We start from the raw sequence: 16,894 nt of genomic DNA, 5'->3' as shown, positions 1-16,894 counted from the left end.
TGAGGTCGAGGGCTGACCTTACCATGATATTTGAAGTCCTCTCAACAGTAGTCTGATTGAAACATGATAGAAGACAAATAAACATATTTTGTTCTGACTTTTATTGGTCAGATTAATCAGTGTAACCAACATGGTGGCATATTCATGGGAAATTTTTCCAGAAGCCAGTATGGTGTAAAAGCAAAAATCCATAGGGGACAATTGCCTATAGGTTTTGTGTTTCTGTGTGTTATGTGACCAGAGGCACTGACAGCCTTATTTCCAAACTACGGTTTTGGGTGTTTTAAAAACAGGCCTTATTTTTTAAAGCAACTTTAGGTTACAAAAAATTTACAGACAAATATAGAGAGTTCCATTACCCATTGTATGGACCTACTACAGTTTGTTTAATCATTCAGCTATTGAAGAACACTTTAGTTGCTCAGTTTTTTTGGCAGTCATGAACACAATTGTGATAAACATTCATGTGTAGGCTTTTGTGTGGACGTAAGTTTACAATTTTCAATTCATTTGAATAAATACCTAGGAGTGCGATTGCTGGATCATATGGTAAAACTAGGTAAGAAATTTCTTTTTTACAGTTTCTTTCACTTTGTAAGAAACTGCCAAACTGTCTTACAAAGTAGCTGTACCATTTTACATTCCCACCAGTAGTGAATGAAGGTTCCTGTTGCTCCATATCCTTGTCAGCATTTAGTGGTACAAACCCACTGCATGCATAATGTCCTCCTGGGCCCCATTGTTTCACCCTATGGGACTTGGAGGCAAGGAGACCTGATGCAAATCTACAGACACTTAGACTGCTTACTGTGGCCTGAGAAGTAAAGTCTCGTCCTGACTCAGTAGTCTTCAGTCTTCGGCCAGACTCCCTGAAACTACCAAGCAAACTTTCCAGCTTATAAAAGAGTAAGATCCCAGACATTTTACAGTTGACATGTATATCCACCAAGAAAGAATGTTTATTGTAGTTCTACTTATAATAGTAACTACTCATTTGGAAACTAGACAAACATCCAACAACAGGTGAATGGATAAAAAATTTCTGGCATTTCATACAATGGAATACAACTTAGCAAAATAAAGGAATGAATTGCTGACATGCAAAATAACATGGATGAAAATCCACAACGTATACCGACTAAAGGCAGATATGAAAGAGTACATGCTGTGTGTTTCCACTTATCAGAAATTCTAGAATTAGCATAACTAATTTGTGGTTATAGAAATGAGAACAATGCTTGTCTCTGAGTGACAGAAATTGACTGGGATAGTACAAAAGAAATCTTTTAAGAGAGGACAATCTTGATAGGGTTGTAGTTTGTATAGGTGTATTTTCAAAATGGATCAAACTATATATGCACAGTCTTCGTACTTCACTCATATATCAATTATACTTTAATAAATAATAAAAAATTAAATATAACCATTAGTAGAATAAAAATGTGATATGAAATTTCCTAACCAAAGAAACCTAATTCAAGTCAGTGATATAACATAAAGGAACAAATCAATAAAACAAGATTATGTGCAAATGGAAAAAAAGACAATAGATGGCCTGAAAAGTTGAAATTTATCATTAATCAGCAACTAATTCCTTTCAACAGACAGAAGTTTCCAGATTAAGTGAAATAAATTGTAAAAACAAATGTTTAAACTCTAGTTATTAGTGCTTTGCAAGAGCCACCCACAATCTGAAGCTGAAAGGTTTAAGGGTAAAGAGTGGAAAACAATGTGATAAAGGAAATAACCATCTAAAAGAAATACTTCATGTTATTATCAGAAAACATATATTCTGAGTCAGACAAAGGAAATTCAATGTGACAGCTTTATATATTGTTATAAGGTACAGACTCCAAATGTGTTATTTCTCATGAACCTTTTATGCACCATAATATCACAGCTTTAAAGTAAAGGAAAAATTGCTAAAAATTCAAGAAGTACCCGACAAAGGCACAATTATAGTTGGATCATTTAACACTGCTCTCTCATAAATAGACAGTTAATGGAGACAAAATGTATCAATATGCATGATCTAGCTAATTCCATTAATAATATTGGACATTAAACCTAAAAATAGGTTTTCTAATCTTGATTGAATAGTCACAAGTTTGATCATGCAACAAATAAAATTGCAAACATTTCTCCATAAAAGGGAAACTAGCACTCTACTGTACTATTGATAATGTAAATGGCTACAACCACTTTGTAAGGCAATTTGGTCATGCCTTTTGAGATTTAAAGAGTGCAAAAATTTTGTCCAGAAGAACTTTGTTTCTAGGAATGGGTACAACAAAATTACTCACATATATGCACAAGAATAAATAAATGATAATTTTATTCTGGAAACAAACTAGTAAAAAAATCACAATTAAGCAATTGGGCAAATTATGGTAAATCCATACTGTGGAAAACTATGAATTCATTAAAAAGACATATATATAATTTGCAACCAGGTGAAGTGGTGATGTTAACTAAATTTATTTCATTTCACAATATAGACCTATATCAAACAGTTATGTTGAACATCTTAAATTAATATATGTCAGTTATAATTCTATAAAACTGGGGATAAGAAAAGAACATGTATCTGCATAAACTTCAAAACTTAGCAATAAGAGGAAATGAGCAAGTGACTACAGAATTACATATATGAGTTATCATATGATGCCACTCTGTGTGTATTTATTATTTGAAATAATGGAAAGATATACTGCCCAATGGCAAGTGTAACCTTTGAAGAAGAAAATGGGATTTGAAAAGAAATGGGTGGTAGAGGATGAGGAAATTTACCAAATAAGACTGGGACATTTTTTTCTATTTCATCTAAATGAATATTTTTATGGCCATTCATATGGTAAATATTTAACAAAATACAGTTCTAATTTAATCTGTTAATACTAGTCATCTAATTTTTAGGGACACCTTATGCCATAAGTTGTAAATAAAATAAAATTTTACTGTTTAATTCACTTAAAAATGTGTGTGTGTTTATGTGTGTTTTCAAGGGCAAGGTTGAATTTGCTTATCACACATGTCTTAAAAAGTCTGTCATTACGGAATACTTAACACCAGTTTGTTCAGTGTGCACTCAAGAAAAATTTGTTAAGTGAATTAATAATCCCTTAGTATTTGGACACTAAGTGGACAACGATGGCAACAATAAATACATACTGTTACTGATTTTACTCTAATAGGAAATCTACAATAGTTTATATACAGATGTGTTGCCCTTACCCATGGATTCCCCAAAGCTTGTTTGTATGTGAGCTTGGAAGAAAATAAGAGATCAAAACAAATAGCAGATTTTTCTCAATATGAAGATTAAAATGGTCTAGCGCTGAGGTGAGCAAATATGGGCAAGCTAAATTTAAGAAGCCACAAAGGCTTTGATACATGCTGTGTTTCATTATTTTAAATGAAATCATGATGTGGGGGGATATTATAAACACTACATCATTTTCTTGTTTATTTCTCTAGTTTATGCTGTGTTATAGATCTATCCCATCCATAAGTCTTTGAATATATTCAAAGAGCCAGACTTATGCATTGCATGGATTATTGGAGTAGATCAGAGGTTTCCAAATTTTTTCAGTTCATGGCATCCTTAGCATCTCTAATTTTTCCATGGCATCCCAGACCAAGAGAAGTCTTGTACAGTTCCTTTTTTAGGTCATCAACCCCAAACAATTTAATAAATATTTATATCCTCAGAAGTTATTATCCATTTGAAAAAAATAATAATTTGAAACAATTTTTAAAATTTTCATTCTGAAATAAGCATGATTAGTTATTAATGGGATGCGTGCGCTAACTGAGCTGTACACAACTTCTCAGACCTTGAAACCAAACTGGATACTGCCACCCTCATTTCCTGCTTCACACTGATTAGACTGTAGTACTGACTTCTTATTTCAATCTAGGAAATGCAACAGTTTCAAAAGGTATGGATGTCACTCAAAAGAATTTTACATTGTCTAAAACTGAAACTGAAATGCCTTGAGCTTGTTGCTCAGTGTCTAACAAATAGCAGCCAATGTGTTTACACTGAAAAATAAAACCTCCCCACCACCGCTCCTGTGAGTTTGCAGCAGTAGACCAGGGCACATTAGCCTGCATGACGGAATCACTGGACTTCACAGTTTGTGGGGCTTTTCCAACTCAAAAAATGCTGCAATTCTATGTGAAGAGAAGATTCTTGCATAAGAAGACATTCTGTCTACAGTAATCGGATTTAAGAACACCATTATGTTTAAATCCTGTACTCTTCATAATGGAATGCCGCAGATAAAAGAGTAAGTGATCTAAAAATAAAGCCACATGCCTACGGATTTGTATCCTGCCTCCTCTACTATCTGGGCACCACTGACTCATTTAAATCGTCTAAGCCTTGGTGACTTCAAGTGTAAAATTAAGATAATGTTATATATACCTAATTGCAGCAGTGTGATGATTAAATGAGATAATGTAAACTCTTAACCAAATGTCCAGTACATTGTTAAGTACTCAATAAATATTAAGTATTTGGATGAGAACTTAACCATTAGTTGAGTCTGAAGAATTGCTTTCTAAGATGGTGGGTCTTTCATAAACAAATTAAGTATCCCATAATATCAAGTGTATCACTGAATTAAATTCAGAAATTGAGACTGAAAAGTAAAGATTTATGAATCAACTTAAATAAACATGAATAATTTTTCTGACTATATCTTGTTTAAGAGCATACCAACTTTTAAAATATAAATATACATTGATTTCTACTTATTTAAAAGAGTACAACCCAAACACTATATTTATTCTGTTTTTCAGATTGTCCAGGGAATTAAAAGATAGTGCAGTCCTAGGAAATTGTTAGCAACATTGGTAACTTCTCTTTAATTCTTTATAAAACACAAGTAGTCAGATTAATTACATGATTTATACATGTTTTTATTTAATAATTTATATTTATACAGCATTCCATTCATAAATATAAAGGGTAAAAGAATCTCCTGAATCTTTCTTTTTTCCTCCATTTAAATTCATTGCCAGTTTCTGAAGGCTGCCACTCTGCGCCTCTCCAACCATTTTTTCTCAATATGAGCAAGATAGATCTTGAAAACTATGGCATTTCTCATTTTCTTTCTGGAAGAAGAGTAGAACTTAGGGAGGGAAGAAGAGATGGAGGATGAAGAAAAAGAGAGGAGGGGAGGGGGAAGGATAAAAAGAAAGGGAAAGGGATAGTGAAAATCAACTTACACTGATATTACAGATACATACCCAGAGGTCAAAGGAAAAGATTGTTATCTGGCTTTTCTCATTCTTATCAGTTTGCAAATCATTTGTGATAGTTGTGCTCTTGTTGCTTGTTGAAGAACTGATTTAAACAGTAATTTTTTAAAAAAATAGGTTTTGAGAAGTTTGAGAAGTTGTGCATGAGTCAAACCATAATTACTAGGTCAGCTTCAGATCTGACTGAAGGAACAGAGGTAATATGTTTGACTATCTGTGTCTATGAGACATAGATTTACCACAGGCCTCAAGCACATGATATTTATTGAGCACATTTTTCCCATAAACTTGGACTTTGTGGAATAGTAAAAGGCAGCTTCAAAGTTCGGGAACAGAGCCAGTTCCCAGGGCAGTAGCAGTGCTGAGCAACAGCAAGCCTTCCGGTCAGTGCAGCAGAGATTACCCAAGTGAAGTATGAGGGAAGTGATCACCTCAAATACAGCAGACAGCAGACCCTCTGTAAGACTGGGTGAAATGAATCTGTGTGCTTAGGCATAGGAAATGGGAAAATAACTGTCATGGACCAGAATAAATTAATATTCTTGGCATGAAATCACTGGTATGAGACCCAAGCAAAGGAAAATACTTACCCATATAAAGAGAAAGCAACACATCCCAAGAAGAATCTAAGAAATTCTCTCTAAATGCTTGAAGAACTTGTCTACATTTTTCCTGTGTATTTTCCTCTCCTTCTTCTCTCTCAGTGGCAATGGAAAGGGTGATTTTCCCTCCCTATCTCCCCATGTCTAGATGGAACAACACAGAAGCAAAAATAAGGACCAGAGGAGCCATTAGCAGACAGACTACTATGTACCCTAGCCAAGTGTCCTTATTGCTGCTTATAGAAATGAAATATAACAGAGGCCGAAGGAAGGAGAAGGCAGACAGAACTGAAAGGAGGGGCCTGCCCAAGAGTCAAGGGACAGATCAGATGGTGCCATCAGGTAGAGATGCTCAATCCTGAGCAGCCTATCTGTGCAGACACCCCTGTAATCCACTGTGGCTAATTCCCTTTGCAATAGTCCTAGACTTTGGTATCCCCACGTGAGTACAGGAATATCTTAAGTGGGGATGAAAGTATGAGAGGAAACTACTCCTGGCCAAGATGGAACTATACAGAACCAGCTGGACATTTCTCCTCGAGCCTGAGCACTGGTGAGCACACTGCCTACGTAAGAATCTTCAGAGAAGGTCATTGGTTTCAAGCAACTTTACAAGTTCTAGGAAATAATGAAACATTCTGTAAGACATATCAAAAACTCTTTCAAAATGCTGAATAAAATTTTTAAAAATAGCAATTACATAAATGACCATCTGAAGAAGAGATGGGAACTCTCAAAAGTCAGGAATGAAGCAAGAATACAAGTCCAGGAGGTAACTGAATGCTGAAGCTGTCTACTGACCCAGGGAAGTATCTCTGGTAGTTTAGAGATTTGGTTTTAAGGACTGTACCTAATAGAGAGGTAAAGCAAAGATTAGGGCTATTGATTAGCAAAAGACTAGATCAGAGATCTGTGTAAAGCCCAGACTTATAGAAGACCTAAATCAGGGAAGAAAAAAAAGGAGACGTTTCTGACTGGCTGCAGGTAAAGGGAAAAGCAATAGTTTTCCAAAATATTTCTGTTCACATGCCTGCTCTTTAATAGTCTTTGGACTTGAATTCAAATTATTTGCAATTAAGGAACTTTGGTTTAAAGAAGATCTGGGCTTATAGCTTTAGGGGACAGAGACAAAGTAGGAAATTCTTTCTTGCTGAACACATCCTTACATCAAACCTCAACAAATTCCCACAGAGTGTCAACAAACAATGCTCAGAATCAAAGATCATAAAACATGTAAATAAAACAAGGCATTATGAGTGAGAGTGAGAGACAGAACAAATAGCAGATGCAGACAAATATTAGAATTATTAGAAATATAAAATGAGTACAACTAATAAAATTATGCAAAATAAAACATGGAATAAAAAACATGAGTAAGGACCAAGCATCTATCAAAGATGAGCAGGCATAGTTCCATAAAAGTAAAGTTGAACTTCTAGAAAAGGAAAATATAGTCAGTGAAATTAAAGCTAAGTTCATAAATTAACTGTTTGAGAGAATTAACAAGCTAGAAGATATAAATTAAGAAATCACACAACTGGTGCTCACAAAAGCAAAGGGGCAGAAAGTACAAAAGAAAAGTTGAGAGACCTGGGAAATAGAATGAGCTTCCCCAACACATACCTAATCAAAGTCCTGGAAAATATAACAGACTGAGGAGAGGCAATATGTAAATGGTAATGGCTGAGAATCCCAGGAAAGCTAATGAACTCTCCTCAGAAACTCCAACAAATCTCAAATAAGATAAACTATCATATGTATGTACAAAATAAGAAAAGTGGCAGAGAACTGGTGCTAAGATTGGAGGTGATTTTTATGTCCTTCTTTATGTAATTCTGTACTCAATTCAAGTAGGAGATAAGAGATAGGAGGGGGGAAGGAGAAAGAGAGAGGATTCCAGGAGCTGTATTTGGTTACAGTGGTACCATTAAATGGGAACAGAGTGTGAATCAGGGAAGGTTGCTGGGTGATGGAAGCAGAGAAAGGGAAGGGACTTGGTGGGAGTGCCCATTCAAGCCCTCTCCATGGAAAGAGTGTCTTGATATAGCATAATTACTTGATTGGTCTATTGAAGAAAAAGCACACATGTTATTACATAATCCTAATACTGTTAAACATTTAAATCATATAATGGAAGCCTGAACCATGTTAAATTTGCTGAATGTAATACAGGAAGGCCTCCTGATAACCAAGCACTGGCCTCCAGCTGGTGCCAAGCCTGACCTCAATTTGTTCACACCAATGAAAACTTTATCATGTAGTGTATCTTACATTAATCTTATAACACTTGGAAAGTGTGGTATGCTTATCATCATTTTATAAATGTGAAAAACTAAGACAAAATTTGACTTGTCTAGGATCACACAGAAATGAAATGGGGAAGCCAGTACTTGAGCCCACATCTTGCTCTCTCGCGCCAATGCCCCATGTCCCCTAGTGTATATTTGCTTCCTCCCATGTGCCAAGCACTCATATCCAATCCTAAAACCAGCACCTCAATGTAACAAACACTCTGCTCTCTTCAATCTGTCCCAGCTCTGAGGCATTTATTAATCTGATTTCTGAGACACCAACCTTTGCCAAGCTGGTTCCACTATTTCAGTGAGGAAATCAATACCCAAAACAGCTTGAGAATGAACACATGCCAATACACAAAGAAGCATGTTCAAGTGCAAACAAATTAGCCTCAAGGAAGAAGAACAGGAATTGCATGTGGAAAAGTCTCCTTCAAGGAAGTCTCTATGAAATCTCTTAGATGACCTTTGCAAGAACATTTGGCTTAATTTATCAAACATTAGCCAGAAAAGGAGCTAGAGAAGCCCATTTGAAGGGACAGGAGTAGGAGGCAGCAAAAAGAGGTGTTCTTCAGGGTAAGTATAATTATAGAAGATTGTAAGAGGAGATGCAATTCTGTAGATCAAGCTAATGGGAGGGTTTTTGAGATAATGGCCTAAGAAATTGGTATCTGATTTTGTGGACAACTGTCTTAAGGTTCAACTGTGATTGACATCCAGTATGTAAGGTTGGTGTTTGATCTTTCCCTTTGCAAGCCAAAATGCCACTTTATCACTTATTTCTCTCTATGATAATTAAAAAACTACCCAGAAAAATAGTTTTTTCTGCTAATTTGGAGGCTTTTTGTTGAAACCTCAGGTGCAGGTATGCTTTTCCTTTCTCCATATATTAAAGACTATTGAATTCAGATTACAGAAAACACCAGATGGCTCAGCTGTAAAGCTGAGTGCTCCATAGGTTTCCACACATAAGTGTTCATTTCACAATTACTTTGAAGAAATATCACATGACCATTTTGACCAATGATATTTGAATCAATGATTATGAGTCTTCTACTGGTATAGTTGATATATGTTAGAGTACTTCTGAAAATTGATTTTGATCAATGTTTTGAAGAGAATTTAGTTAAAAGCTCAATGAAAAGTGACTGTAGGATTAAATATACATATCAACCACAGAATTATTTAAATTATCAAATTATTTCTTGATACTTAAAAAGAACTGTTATATATATAACACATATACATGTATATACATGTATGTGTATATGTGTATATGTACATACATATACACATGTCTATAAGTTCTCAGATTTTGATTCTAGCAAGGATTTAAAATGATGAAGTGATAGGTGAAATTATTTTTGACCAAAATATATTCAACAGACATTTATTGAGGGCCTTGCTGCCAGGCACAGGGTCAAAATCAAAATCATTGTCAGTTTAAGTTTGTTGGTGTAGACATTTCATTCATACTGACTTTAGTTTATACCCTTTTATTGAAATTATTATATGTTGTAAAAAAATGCATGAATATAAATTATAGAACTAATTCAAGAAATATGTATTTTCCACATGTCAGCAAATACATGTGATGAAATGTAAAATCCCTCTTTACAGGTAGTCAATGAAATAAATGCCAACACAATTCATATTGTGTACATTTATGATACACTCTATATAAAACTAAGGTAATTAATTTTCTGGAACTAGATTTTGATTGGTAAGTTCAGCCTTAAAAGACTGTTCAGCATGGTATTGTTAGCACACTAAATTATATCTTGGTTCTACTTAAAAACCCCTAATGCCTCACTACTAAGTACCAAAATATTTATGATTCCACATACTTCTAAGTATATTAAAAATTAAGTATGTTATTATTTAACTGCTTCTAATTTCTCTCCAGCTTGAAACTAGAGGTCTTTTCTCCTCCTTTGCCATGGGTACACTCTGACGCTTCAGTTCAAAACAAACCCACCCATATCCTGCAGGGACAGGCCAGAATCTGTCAGCTACTTGTTCTGCTGTGTCTGACATGCAGCAGTACCTGCCAGCCCCTTGCTGGCCACTTCATTCAGGTAGCCGGGGCTTGTGGTGGTGGTGGTTCAGATTATCCAGGAGCATAACAAAACTATACTCAAAGACTGTGAGTCTTTTCTTATGAGCTCTTCCCTCATGAGCCCTTTATTTTACAAACTGCAGAGGGTAGTTGCCAATTTAAAGGTGGCAGAGGGGAGGGATGTGTACTAAAGCCAGACCACCTGAGTTCAAATCCTTGCTGTGCCACCCAGTTGCGTATGACCTTAGGTAAACTGTGCAATTTCTCTGGACCTTGGATTCTCCATCTAGAGATGCAGTTGATAGTAATTCGTATCTCCCAGTCTGAGAATTTAGTGAGTTGATATTTGTACTTAGTAAGCCCCAGGAGTCACACTGTAGGAACTATAGAAGTATTAGGTAGTATTGTTGCACCTCTGAAAAAGCAGCAATGTAAGAAGCTCTTGAAAGCTAAAGCAATCTTGCAGAGGAAGAGTATTATTCCTCTATAGTCAGGACCACTGAGAAACTGAGGCAGGTGCAACCTTGTGGTACGGCTGCATTTCAGGCATGCGTTAGCCAAAATGGAAGCACGGGGGGTCCTGGCCATGTTTTCCAAAGACCAGAAGATTAACTAGCTCTTGGTTTTGGTTTATTCTTGGAGTCATAAATAAAGTCATAGTCATGGACTTTGGACACTTAATCAAATGAACTTTTAACTTCTTCCGTACAGCCTAAAAAGCTACAGAAAACATTTACAAGTATACTTCATTTTATTGTGCTTTGCAGGTATTTGTTTTGTTTTGTTTTTACAAATTAAAGGTTTATGGCAATCCTACATCAAGCAAGTCCATTGGTACCATTTTTCTAATACTTTTGCTCACTTTGTGTCTTTGCATCACATCTTGGTAATTCTTGCAGTATTTCAAACTTTTTCATGGTTACTCTATTTGTTATGGTGATCTGTAATCACTGATTATGACTTACTGAAAAGCTCAGATGATGGTTAGTATTTTTTAGCAATGGCGTATTTTTTAATTAAGGTAAGTACATTGATTTTTTTAGACAAAATCCTATTACCCACCTACTAGACTACAGTGTAGTGTAAACATAACTTTTCTACACATTAGGAAATAAAAAAAATCATATGATTCACATTATTGTGATATTCACCTTATTGCAGTGGTCTGAAACCAAGCCTGCAATCCCTCTGAAGTATGCCTGTATTAATGTATATTAAAGACAACTGCTCGTTTAGCAAGCACTGTCCCTGGAATGAAAAATCAGATATTAAATGTTTATTAAACTCTGATTTCATTGATAATTCTTTAAATTTAAGGAAAGATTACGGTCACTTCTGCGAGGTTTAGTTAACTTTTACTTCTTTACACATTATGATTTTATTAGTTATCTTAGGGCAGTTTCAAATTATTTCATCATACTTGGTCTTCATTTACTTGCTCACTGGTGTGAGTAATTTTCAATCTGTTGCCAAACAGCCTGTGGCAAATGAAAGTGCAAGTTGCATATATTAGAGTTTTTTGTTTGAGCTCAGCGCAACAGAAAACAAATTATGCTGAAAACCCAACTTCACTGAATTTCAGGCATTTATATAACTGATTAACAAACACACCTTTTTCTTTAATTAAGAAAACAAATTTGACCTACATATTTGGGAGGAAAATAGAGCAAAGCATATGTCATAATCATTTTCAATTTTACTTTATTGTTACCTATGTTATTTTTTCGCTCTCCAATCTGCCTAAAGTCTTTTAATATACCACTTATTTTGTTAATAATGACTATCTAGGGCTCAACTTTTTCATAAAAATATGAAATTCTTTTATATGGAATTTCATGCACATTTGATATTTAAATCACTGCCAATTTTCTATTTCGTTTTAACATAAATGTAATGCACAGAAAAGGTAGTTGAATGTTTTCTATTTGATATTTAAATCACTGCCAATTTTCTATTTTGTTTTAACATAAATGTAATGCAAAGAAAAGGTAGTTGAATGTTTTCTAAACTCCAGGGAGACTTATTTTTTCTGTGACATGACTGAAAAATTTGCGAATACACCAACCACCAGGGATTTTCAGAGATTCACACGTGTGCAAGGTTCTCCCAAGTGCTTCTGAAACTGGGCACGAAGGCTTTTCTGCTGTGTGGCATGCACATCATTCAGCCTCAAAGAACTCAGACCCTTCCTTCAAATGTAAAATACAACATGTCACAGGGTCTCATTAAATGATCCCATTAAATGAGACCTTGTGTATTAATACTCCATTATGCACTCGACTGGAGAAGTGAATGATCTGCAGACTCATTCCTTCACGTTCACCCTCTGTGTCAACTGTTTGGGAGAAAGTAGTCACCCGGGTGTCTTCCTCCGTTTTCTCGAGTAAAATTTCAGAGTGTTCCTGCTTTCAGTCAGCGCAGCGTGCCGAAGGCTGGTCTGGACTAGCCACTCATCCCTATCAAACACATTTTCCCTTCGCGCGTGCAGGTCTCCGGGCCTCTCTGAGGAAGTCTCCCGTGCCATCCCCTTGCGTTTTCTTTGCAGGTGCTCCAGGGGGCGCGGCTCGAGGCCGGAGCTGCGCTCCTGCGAGGCGGGCCAGCTCCCTGGCCTCCCTCAGCCCACCCTCCAGGTTCTGCGCCCCGGGGCGTGGCAGTGGTGTAAACTTGCCGGGAGTCCAGCTCCGGCAGCGGGGAGTCGCGACACCTGGGGCACTTTTCTGGAAGCTGCTGCCATCCCGCCCTTCCCCCAGCCTCCGCCGGGGTGTTTATCTTTGCCTTAGCTACTGGCTCTTTCCTCTTTCACTTTTCTTTTCGCTGAGGGTTGGGACTCCCTGGGTTCAGGGCGCCCAGGGGAGCCCCAGCCTACTGGCTCGCAGCAGTCGCAGCCCAAGACCAGGGCAGGGTGCCGGGTGGGTGCCCCCGGCCCTGCAGCCCGGACTCCATGGAGGTACAGAGTGGCGCTTTGAGAGGGAGGTGACGGTGGCTGGAAGGGCGTTGGAATTTTCCCCGAAAGCCTACACATCGGGCTTCTCCCCGCTCCGGCAGGACCCACCCGTTGTCCGCCGCCCCGCCCTCTTAGGGGAAACACTTGACCGTGACTTTAGTTCTCGGTTGCGCTACTTGCAGAGGTTTTTCCTCTTCTGACCCTTTATTCCTCTCGTGGACTGTCGCCATCCTCCGCTTCCAGAGGAGCTCAGATTGCGGCTTCCCAGTGCACTGGGGGTTGCTGGCTGTGGGCGACCGGAAGGCTGCGCTCGGTTCTGTGCGCTCCGCCGACTCCGCAGCAGGCTGCCGGAGGGTGGGGGACGTGGTCCTGGCTGTCGCTGCCTCCTCCCCGTTTCGGAGGAGACATGGTCTGACAACACAGAGCGCTGAGTCCTGCAACTACCTAATCCAGCAAAGAAAGTTTAGAAAGGTACCGCAGCTTTGCACTTCTTTGCCCACTCCCAAACTTCCTGCCGGCCAGTGCAAACTTGGGTGTGAGCCTGCGCGTCTGTCTCCCTCTTTGCAAAATCAAATTACCCTCCTCTTTGATCAGGACGCTTGTGTTCCTAGGGAGAGGAATTTTCAGGAATGATCACTGTTGGGCATTCGGACCTGGGTCTATATTATTAGTTCCAACCCTGGACAAGCACTTCTTTCTTAGAAAAGCTGTATTAGAAATTTGGAAGAAATGCAGGAGACTTGTAGTGCAATAAAATGCTTACTTAAGGTGGATTTCAACAAAATCTTGTTAATTTTTTCAAGTGTTGCTCGACGGCCTATAGCAAGTGTACAATTCATTTGAATTTGTGTAATTCCATGTATTTAAGATTTTGTTAACTTCTACGTATAAAATAAGATTATTCTTAAATGATGCTTATAATCGATTCTTAAGCATGGTGAGTCAGAAATTTCAAAACTTGTGATAAAGTGGTTGTCACTAGCTGTTGTCTAATGTTGTTATACTATGGCATCTTGTAACAGGCAAACTCATCTTGTCAGTGTTCCTAAAGACACTTTATTGATGCAGCTGAATAAATAAGTCATATATGAATGGTTACAGCCTCCTGCTGTGGCAGAGGCTGCCAGGTGAGCTATTCTACTGAGAGCAAGAAGCTACAATGTAGATTAAAATATTAACTGTCATTTTATTAAAAAACAGTGGGGTAGGCATGGTAGCGGAGGGAGGAGGCTCAAAGAAAAAATAAAGTTACATGAAGGAAAGGACTGAAGACAAAGTAGTAACCATTCTAGATGTAAACAGTGATGAAAATTAAAAATTTTAGTTAATAAAGAAGTCTCAGAAAGTTCTGAAAGTTTATGATGATTGTATTTTAATGTCACATCCTTATATCTCTCCCTCTGTTTTCTCCTTTCCAAGTTTTAGTGATACTCGGAATGGCTTTCCCGAAGTGTTGTTGGCGCTGTGGCAGTGACAGAGTGACAGAGTGGGGTTAGGCTGGTCACTGGCCTTGCGCCTCGTATAGACAGAATGTTTCCATACTTTGGATTCACTGCTCTGTGCTCATTTGCAGTGGGAACTCCAGAACCTGATTTGAAGCTATAGTTCGGGAATTTGGAATTTTCCTGCAGATTACTGGTGGGTTTAAGAAAAACAATTTGATGCTTTTTGTTTTAGTTCATTAGATTAATACATAAATTTCAACAGCTATATCACAAAACATAATGTTTGTCAATGAAATACATGTTTATAAACTTCTTCGGATGGTGGAGAAAAACAGTGGCTTAAGGTTGATTGAAATAGAGTTTGATAATGGAAAGATTTCAAACCCTAAAAGGTTCTCCATGTCAGATTTTCTGTCTCTGCATATACTTCACGAAAGCTGTGAATGAAGCCCTGAAATGTTGGGTATAAGTGCACTTTTTTTGAGGGAAATATCCGTAATTCAGCTTTTAAATGGGTCTCAGACCCAAAACAGTTTAAATCATTTTAGAACTTAGTAGACTTTTTTCTTCCTGTCACTTTTAGAGTTTACTGTTAAGTTTTGTTCAGTAAGTAACTGTTCTTTTGAAGGTTAGTTAATGACAATACAGAAATTACTATGTTTAGGCCCACTTGAGTTGTGGGATATTGTATGAATCATAGCTAATATTTGGTAAACTATTACATATCAGACATTGTTTAAAGTATGTATGTATTTTTAAAACTCCTCATAATAAACTTTAAAACATTACATTTTTTAGTTGAAGAAATTGAAGTATAGAGTAATTAGATAACTCTCCCAAAGTTACAAAGCTAGAAAGTGGTAGAGCTGGGATTTGAACCCAAATTTAAGATCTCTGTTGTTTATGAAGGATGATGTTATTTCCATAGAAATATTTCTCACAGTTTGACAGTTATGATCAACCACTATTTTTCATTTTGATGCAGAGTGTCATAATGGTAGAATGTTGGTTTTAACGTAGTGATTATGTGGCACTTCCATGATTGACAATACTAATTATATACTTAAAGATTATCTTTATAATCAAATAATATTCACATGAGTGTCTGTATGTGTTTGGTCCCTTGGAGAAATTTCTCTTATGGTGCTCTAAAGAAAATATTTATTTAATTTATATCAGTTTTTGCTGATAGAGCTTAACAAACAGTAAGCACATGTGGATTGATCTATGTGTCTGTATCTATTACCCGTCTGTCCATCCATCAAAATAGAGGCTGACATTCATGGAAAGATCAGAGCAGACTTGCTCATTAGATCACAACGGATGTGGTGTAGGCAACTATTTGAGAAGTGCCCTCTTTGGAAGGCTTTATGGTATAAGGGTTGCAAAAAGCCAACTTCTTTCTTTAGTTCAATATTAGCTCTTAGATTTATTTGCCCGGTGATTATGGGTTACTGCATGAGGCTGTTGAGGCTGAATGCTTGCTGCTACATCCTATTGGCATGGATTGGATGGGAAAATTACATAGGGAAATTGAAAGAACATTGTGGCTTTAGCTAGTAGTGGAATATATTCACTACTAAACTATTTAATGGTGAATTTTGCTAATTAGCTATGATCAATTATATATATTTATTTATTACTATTTATTACTTTGCTTTAGGTCAAAGAATGTTATCCTTTTTATTTGTTTGTTTTAAGTCATTAAATGCTAAAATCAGAAATAGGAAATAAGAGGTTCTTTGAACTCAGTTCAATTCATTAATGTATTTGCACATAATTTGTATCTAGAGACACGGTATGTGTATGTGTTTATTTTCCAGTGTCTTAACACACTGCAAGCCTAGTAGTGCTTTGTGGGTCATTTTTAGAAAGGCAGAGGGCTGTATAAAAATGTATTAAAAAGTCCGAATGTCTATTAGCTAACTATTTTCTAACTAAGTTGTTTCTTCTCCAAATGTGAAGCTTCCTCCAAGTGTTGGCAGGATACATAGATGAACAGGAGAGGGACAGAAAGTATTTTGTCGCATAAAGGAATTGAAACTGAAAATGATCCTAGAAGAGAAAAATAATGATGGTTGTAAGATTGTTGAGAGTGAGAGGGAGCTCTACTTACCATACCTACCGAGCCCAGTGACATATTTAATTATCCCTTGTATCGTTTCATTCTCTTCACTGGGCATTTTGCTCATATACCTTCAAACAAATTTGAAAAACAGAATACCCCTTGCACACTGTTAACACTGACCTCTAGAACTTTCAAATAATTATTCTTTAATTGA

General features: G+C 36.9%; 1 protein-coding gene across 16 annotated transcripts in view; it reads left to right on the top strand.

Moving 5' to 3' along the window:
* The first annotated feature begins 12,290 nt into the window (after positions 1-12,290).
* IL15 (interleukin 15) overlaps positions 12,291-16,894 on the top strand; it is a 92,759-nt gene continuing 88,155 nt past the window's right edge. For 4 of the 16 annotated variants that reach the window (XR_012131556.1, XR_005055442.2, XR_005055441.2 and 1 more), the window contains exons 1-2: positions 12,291-13,638; positions 14,741-14,805. The gene's annotated coding sequence lies outside the window, so the exon portion shown is untranslated. Of the gene's footprint in view, positions 13,639-14,586; positions 14,806-16,894 lie in introns of all 16 variants that reach the window. The other 12 variants (XR_005055443.2, XR_012131557.1, XR_012131559.1 and 9 more) reach the window with 10 other exon arrangements.

Source organism: Manis javanica, chromosome 5 (assembly GCF_040802235.1).
Source record: "Manis javanica isolate MJ-LG chromosome 5, MJ_LKY, whole genome shotgun sequence".
In the NCBI taxonomy this organism is placed as follows: Eukaryota; Metazoa; Chordata; class Mammalia; order Pholidota; family Manidae; genus Manis; species Manis javanica.
This window is presented reverse-complemented; position numbering and strand designations above follow the sequence as displayed.